This window comes from Pipistrellus hanaki, assembly GCF_964339955.1.
Source record: "Pipistrellus hanaki genome assembly, chromosome: 11".
In the NCBI taxonomy this organism is placed as follows: Eukaryota; Metazoa; Chordata; class Mammalia; order Chiroptera; family Vespertilionidae; genus Pipistrellus; species Pipistrellus hanaki.
Window position 1 is genome coordinate 71657903 of NC_140513.1, and position 8480 is coordinate 71666382.

At 39.4% G+C, this 8480-nt stretch overlaps 1 protein-coding gene across 1 annotated transcript in view; it reads right to left on the bottom strand.

Moving 5' to 3' along the window:
* The window catches only part of SPIN1 (spindlin 1), a 101949-nt gene extending 100134 nt beyond the window's left edge, over positions 1–1815 (bottom strand). Inside the window, exon 1 of the mRNA XM_084899081.1 lies at positions 1794–1815. The gene's annotated coding sequence lies outside the window, so the exon portion shown is untranslated. The remainder of the gene's footprint in view (positions 1–1793) is intronic.
* Between the last annotated feature and the right edge of the window lie 6665 nt (positions 1816–8480).

Below are 8480 nucleotides of genomic sequence, written 5' to 3' on the forward strand. Positions count from 1 at the left end.
TTTAAATTGTTCACAAAAAAACAGTTTCCAATCAATTGCGTGCACTTGGCAAAGTCCAAAAGTTTGGAAAATGGGTTCCTCATGAGTTGACCGACAACAACCGTAATCAAAGAGTCACAATTTGCAGTTCGCTCCTCTCTCGTCAAAACCATTTGCCGTTTTTAGAGCAAATTGTTACCGGAGATGAAGAATGGGTGCTGTATGTTAATTTGAAAAGGCGGCCTCAATGGTTGGACAAAAATGAGGCTCCGCAGCCCACGCCAAAACCTGACTTGCATGCGAAAAAAGTGATGTTGTGTGTTTGGTGGAATTTTAAAGGAATTCTTCATTATGAACTTTTACCATCTAACCAAACCATTACAAGTGCAGTGTATAGTGCCCAATTGGAAAGGTTAGCCCAAGCTTTAAGAGAAAAAGAACCCGCGCTGATTAATCGGAAGGGCGTAATTCTTCACCACGATAACGCACGACCACATACTGCAAGAATCACTGCTGAAAAACTGCGCCAGTTGGAATGGGAAGTTCTCCCTCAACCTGCATATTCTCCTGATATTGCCCCTTCCGATTACCATTTGTTTCGTTCTTTGCAAAACTTTCTTCTTGGAAAAAAATTTAATAATGAAGAATGCCTCAAAAATGCATTGCCCGAATTTTTTGCAGCAAAATCACAAGAATTTTACAACAGAGGGATTAAAATGCTTCCTGAGCGTTGGGCACAAGTAGTAGAAAACAACGGCAACTATATTGTTGATTAAATTTTGTTGTATTGTTTAAATAAATTCGATTTAAAAAAAGTATTAGAAAACGACATTAATTATTACTAGACCTAATATTACAGCCCTGTGAATATGACACATGTAATCAGATGTAATCTGTAGATATAATCAAGCCAACATGGGGCCCTACTGGATGAGGGTGGACCCTAACTCAACGACTGGTGTCCTTGTAAGGAGAGAGGAACACACAGATACAGAGACACAGGGAGAGCACCATGCGAACACAAAGGCAGTGAATGAGGGAAGTGACTACAAGCCAAGGGATACCGGTGTAATTAGCCTAGTTATTCATAATAGGAAAGGAGCAAAGGGAAGGCCAAATATAGGCATGTCATTTGGGCAGCTTTGCCAGGAAGCTGCAACTTTGCTCACCCCAGGGGACTGGGCAAGGGAAGAATGGGTGTATGCCCAATAAAGTTGGGGTGACATAGGTGTCCCAAGTAGATTCCAGGAAAGGATCTGGGGTGTTATCTAAAGCAGCGTTTTTCAACCGCTGTTCCGCGGCACACTAGTGTGCCACGAGATGTTGCCTGGTGTGCCGTAGGTGCAGACAAGACAAGAATTTTATAATTTTTCACTATTTTGTTTAGTTAATATTTCATAATAAAGTAATTATAAAATACTTTCTTTGTGTTTATTTGATTCCTATTCAAGAGAATTACTTTATATATAGTCAATATAGGCACAGAGTTAAATTTTTTAACATTTTCTAATGGTGGTGTGCCTCGTGATTTTTTTCATGAAACAAGTGTGCCTTTGCCCAAAAAAGGTTGAAAAACACTGATCTAAAGCGTCCCTTGAGATAAACTTGAACCATGCAGGAGCTGGGACATTCAAGTAGTTGCTAGCAAAGAGGCTACTCTACACAAGCAGGACCAAGGGTGGGCCTAAGACTGAAAAGACCAGAAGCTTTAATTTCAATTTTAAGCATACGCAAAATAATTCAATTATCTGCTGGAGGGATTACACGACGTGAAACATACGTAATTGCAAATCACACAGCACTTTATTACTCACACAAGTTCCTGATGCTGCGGGTACAGGCTTAACGGGATCCTGGTGGCACTGTCTTCTGGGGTCCGGCAGCTGGGCTGGGCTGGTCCTGATGCAGGGGACTGGTGCTCCACCTGAGAGCTCGATCGTGTCTCAATCAGGAGGTAATAGCCGTTCTTCTGTGGTCTGGCAGGGAGACCCATTTTTAAAGCCAGTTTCATACCCGCAGCAGTCCAGGTGGCTATCAGTGAATGACGTCAATGCACACAGGTTAATCTCAAACAGGGCTAGGGGCTACATGTGGTTATCTAGGGAGAGTACATCACACATATGGTTATCTTAGCATGTCACTTCTAAGTCAGTAACTGAAGTTCAAATCCTTATCTTCGAGATACACACACTGCAGGGCTGTAGGGAATGTGTCCTTAATATTACACTTTACGTTTCAAGAAAGTTAACTCAAACATTTTAAAACCTTTCAAACATTTTTAGACATCTTTAAACATTTCTATATATTACTATAACAATAGGGAAGGTACTTGGCTGTCAGTCACACTGGGGAGCAGGTCATTGGCCAGGATAGGCATGGCCAATGCAAGGGTAAGAAATTTGGAATATTTATTCCCCTAAACAAAGGAGCTCTTGGTCACTCTTGGACTCTTGGGCTCCTTGTGGATTATACGTGACTCCTGGCTTGTGGGGCTCTCTTGCTCCTGCATTTGTATTTGCCCCCATGGTCCACAGCCATGTGAACCCCACACACAATGCACTGCAACTAGCCTGATGCTGAACTGGAGCCAACTGCAATATGGAACAGAAACTCTGGACACTGCCTTTCCTTTTAGCTCTACTGAAACCCCAACTATACTTCTATGACTAGAATGGGACTTTAGAAACAGAGATGTAATTCCATACAAATAAAAATCACTCATCGTCTCCTTGAGACTTAGAAAATTTATTTTCTCAAAATATTGTAAAGATCCCAACCCCCGCACTCCGTGGGAAAAGAAATACCTCAACCAGCAGAAACTGAAATAAACAAAATTCTTCCCTAGAAACTTGAGAAGCATGGACCTATTGACACCTGATTTCAGATTTCTAACCCCTAGGACTATGAGAGAATATATTTTGGTTGTTTTTAGACACCCAAATTGTTAAGACAGCCCTAGAAATCTAACATACTAATTAATCAAGTTTTTTCTTAAATGGATTGTGCTTTTAGTGTCAGATCTAAGAATTCTTTGCCTTGCCCTAGATCCTAAAGATTGTCTCATATTATCTGTTTCTAAGAGTTTTGTAGCTTTATATTCTATATTTAAGTATGTGATCTGTTTAGAATGTATTTTTCTGTAAGGTATGAGAGTGGGGTTTTGGTTCACTTCTTTACTTATGGACATCCATTTGCTCCAGTATCATCTGTTGAAGATATTACCTTTTTTCCATTTAATTACTTTTGTACTGCTGTGAAAACTCATTTGGGCATATTTATGTGAATCTATATCTTAGTTCTCTATGCTTTATTGATCTATGAGTCTATTCTTTTACAGATACTAGTTTTGATTGCTGTAGCTATAGTAGAAGTCTTGAGATAAAGTAAACTGACTTTTCCTACTTTATTCTTTTTCTAAATTGCTTTAACTATTCTAGATCCTTTTCATTATGAACTTTAGAATGAGCTCATCTGTGTCTACAAATAATCTCGCTGGGATTTTTATAGTAATGACATTAAAACTGTATATAAATTTGGAGAAAATTGTCATTTTTACTATGTTGAGTCTCTCTCTCTCTCTCTCTCTCTCTCTCTCTCTCTCTCTCTCTCTCTATATATATATATATATATATATATATATATATATTTTTTTTTTTTTTTTTTTTTTTACAGAGAGGAAGGGAGAGGGACAGAAAGCCAGAAACATCAATGAGAGAAAAACATCGACCAGCTGCCTCCTGCACACCCCCACTGGGGATGTACCTGCAACCAATGTACATGCCCTTAACCGGAATCGAACCTGAGACACTTCTGTCTGCAGACTGACACTGTATCCTCCGAGCCAATCTGGTTTTGGCTATGTTGAGTCTCTTGATCCATGAATATAGTATGTCTCTCCATTTATTTATACTGTCTTTAATTTCTTTCATCAGCATTATATAGTTGTTACTTTTCATCCTTACCTGAGGACATTGATTCTTAGAAAGAGGTGGGGAGAGAAAGAAAGAGAGAGAAAAACATCAATATGAAAAAGAAAAATCAATTGGTTGCTTCCAGTATGTGTCCAGACTGGAAATGAACCCACAATCTATGTATGTGCTTTGACAGGGAATTAAACCTGTGACCTTTCTGTTATTGGACAATGCTCCAACAAACTAAACCATGCCTGCCAGAGCAGCATTATATAGTTTTTAGCAAACAAATCTTATAATTTTTGTTACATTTACACCTAAGAATTTTTGAATGATTTTAAATGGCATTGCATTTTTAATTTTTGGTGTCTTCATGTTGATTGCTAGTATATAGAAATACAATTGACTTCTTTAAAAAAAAAAAAAATATATATATATATATATATATATATATATATATATATATATATATATTATTGATTTTCTACAGAGAGGAAGGGAGAGGGATAGAGAGCCAGAAACATCGATGAGAGAGACACATCGATCAAATGCCTCCTGCACACCCACCACTGGGGATGTGCCCGCAACCAAGGTACATGCCCTTGACCGGAATCGAACCTGGGACCTTTCAGTTCCCAAGCCAACGCTCTATCCACTGAGCCAAACTGGTTTTGGCATACAATTGACTTCTGTATTAATTCCAGGAGCTTTTTAATAAAAATGCCTTATGATTTTAATTTTGTCAAACCTTTTTCTGCATTAATTGACATGACCCTGTGGTTTTCTTTTCTCTAAATTGTTAATAAGGTTGGTTACAATTATTTCACATATTGAACCAGCCTTGCATTGCTGCAATCAACTCTACCACGTCATTCTTTGTAATTCTTCAATATAGTATTGAATTCTGTTTGCTAATAATTTGTATTTATCTGTTATTTTATTTTGTTGCAATGTCTTAGTCAAGTTTTGGTATCAGGGTTCCACAGGCTTCAAAAAAAAAAGTTGGAAGTATTTCCTTCTATTTTTTGAAAAAGCTTGTGTAATATTGACATTATTCCTTCCTTAAATATTTTATTGAATTCGCCAGTAAAGCCCTCTAGACTTGGGTCTTTCTAATAAATGGAAGAAATTTGATTCTAAATTAAATTTCTTTATAGATTTGGGGCTGTTTAGATGTTCTTGTGTCATATCTGCTAATTGTATTTTTTAAGGAATTTGTCCAAGCTGACTTATGTCTTGAATTTGGGTTACAGACCAAAAGATGGATAGGCATTTCAAACAGAGAGTTGCATGGCCAAAGGTGTGGAGTGAGTTCAAGTGGGTGGGTATAAGTAGTTGTTGCTAGAGCATGAAGTGGTAGAAACAGAGATCAAGACCAAATTGTAGACAGGCTGCTCTAAGCCCTCTTTTCAACTATGCCGTGTCCTTGGGTCTTGACCTTGGCCTGCCTAGTCCAGCAGAATCCAAAATCCTGTTGAGTCAGTTGGGAGAAAATGCCCCATATTTCTTTCCTAAATTCCATTGCTAGGCCTATGAAATACACTGTCAGATTATCAGGAGAAAAGGCATACAAATGTATTCATTTTTAATATTATATGCATCGAGGCATCATAGGAAAAAGACCATCCAAAAAACAGTAAGAGCTTGTACACCAAAAGGAGAGGGGATGTGGGTTTCTTAGAAGAGAGTTAGGGATTGAAAAAAAAAAAAAATGACTGGGCCTTAGAACAGATGGGAAGTTTGGGACAAACTTTGTCTGGATTAGGTGGTGACTTCTAGTGTCCTCTCCTACTGGATGGAACTCCCAGGGAGGGAATTTAGGACAACAAAATTCTTTTTTTCCCCCCCAATATATTTTATTGATTTTCTACAGAGAGGAAAGGAGAGAGATAGAGAGCTAGAAACATCGACGATGAGAGAGAAACATCAACCAGCTGCCTCCCGCACACCCCCCACCGGGGATGTGCCCGCAACCAATGCACATGCCCCTGACTGGAATCGAACCTGGGACCTTTCAGTCCACAGACCAACGCTCTACCGCTGAGCCAAACCGGCTTCAGCAACAAAATTCTTTTTGGAGGATCTGTCTTTAGGTGAATTAGTGAAGTTCAGAGAAGGGCTCTCCCAGCATTTGCTGTTTTGCACGTGCCTTCAGCTCCAAACAATCCATATATTCCAAAATGCATATTTTGGGTGGCATGCCTTGAGTTTCTTCAGTATCTGCTTACCTGTATGTCCTTAATTTCTGACCATCCCAGTCTGTCTTCAGCAAGAATTCTGTTAAGTAGGTTTATGTAATAGTAATAATTTTCTCATTTATAAGTTTATAATATTAGGGTGAACTGTTAGAGTGACATATTAAGGGTCAGACTTGACCACTTAGGTAGCCACCTCCCTGTGTGTGTGTGACATAGATAAAACTTACCCCATATTCCTCCTGTACTCCACCCATAAGAATGACGCATGTTGCTGATAATGAGCTTGTACTCTGATGAACACTTGTGTGATGATGTATGTTACTGATAGCCACACGGTCTGCTGTGGGCCAAACAAGCTTAAAAAATGGGTACATCTATCATCCTCCTGATCCACACACTCCACGCTGCCTTGCTCCACGCTGGATGGCAGAGGAATGGACGAACCTCCTTTTGTGAGACTTTGGTCGTCCTCCTCCTACTGATTCGACCCAACCAGATGGCCAGCCATGCAAAGACGGATCCATCGCTGCCCTCAGAGGACGCCACTCTTTCCTGGGGACCCCATTAAGAATGAGCCCACGGCACCAGGAACATTGTGAGTAATGAAGTGTGCTGTGTGATTTGCAACTGCATATATTTGTGTGGTATAATTTCTCTGGCAGTTTTAACTATATTAATATCAGGTCAGATGATGATGCCTACACTCAGTCCTGCTTGCTTAGAGTAGTCTCTTCGCTAGCAACTACTTAATGTCCCAATACCTGCATAGTTAAGTTTATCTCAAGGGACGCCTTGGATAACACCACATGTACTCTACTCGAACAGTTTAGCAAGAATTCCCTACCCTGGATGTCTCCTCTTAGGGATTCTCCTAGCATTGACTACCACCCTTTCCTTCCCCACCTCCCCCTAACACACACACACACACACACACACACACACATACACACACACATACTATTTGTTGGCTTTAAACCCACAGCCATCTGTCCTGCTTTGAGAGTTGGGCCAGAGCTCTCTCCCCTATTATAGTCTCAACTCCTATTGCCATTGTGCTGAATAAAATTTTCATTGCTCTTTTAACAAGTATCAGAATAATTTTTTTCTTTAACAGGGCCATGTTCTTAAAGATTTTTAATCTTTGAGGCATTAGAAAAAATCTGACTCATGGTTAGATTTCTCAATACAAAGCTTGAAGTAAAGATTCCTTTTGATGGGGTTCAGGACATCTTGGCACCTGGAATATTGATATTTTAAGCTGAAGAAATTGGAGAACTGGTAGGATAGGTCCTGGAAGGATTCTCTACCCCCCTCCAGCCCTGCCCCATCCCCTGAAACAGGTTATAAGACTCTTTGATCAGAGGTGCCTTCCTTGTACCAGAGGCAAGGAGCCTCTTATCTCCAAGACAGAGGAGACACTGAGAAGATTCAGAGAAACAGGCCCTGCTGTCTCCCCCAATTCATCACACTGACTTTTTACCATTGTTCTGTCATATTCCTTCATGACATCCACTTTTCATCAACTCTCGCATAAAAACACTCAAGTTAGTGGTTTCTTTGGTTTTTTATTTATTTATTTATTTATAAAGTCCAATGTCACATAAAACTTACATTAAGTAGCTCTGGCCAGGTAGCTCAGTTGGTTAGAGTGTCATCCCAATACATCAGATTGTAGGTTCTATCCCCATTGAGGATACTCAGGACGAAAAGGGGCCACATGCTAACCTGAGTAGCTCAGGGAAGGCCTGCATAGCGACCTTGCAAACTCAGAGACCTAAACTAAACACAAAGGATGATCTAAAATTAAAACTTTTTAAACTAAAAGCAGTTTATGGTGGGTAGTCATGTCCTCAGCCAGCGTCTTCCTGACAAAGGTCAATCTTTATCTTTATTAAACTTGTCCATTGTCATTTGCTTCTAGGATAACATTTCTTTGGAAATTCTGCATAACTCCCCTTTTTCCAGACCTCACAGGGCACAACCAGTGCAACAGGACAGAGACCACAAATCCTGTCATTGTTTTATCATGTTCATTGTGTTTTTTTTTACATTTATCTTTCTTTTTTAAAGTATTATAGATATCCCCCTTCTTTCCCCATTGACCCCCATACCCCGAGCCACATATAAGGTTAATCATTAACTGTTAACTATCTTGTACTCACTAATATAAAGGTTGTGTGCATATCATTTTACTTTTCATCCAATCTTAGAGGTACCCCCCATCCTTTGCTTTTTCCCACCTCCCTAATCTATCACCAAACACATGTAAGAACCAACCATTGAATGCATAAAGAAGTAGAACAACAAACCAATGTTTCTCTCCTCTCTCTCTTTCAAATCAATAATTAATTAAAAAAAACACTTATATTAAATAAAATTTATACTTTTCTCC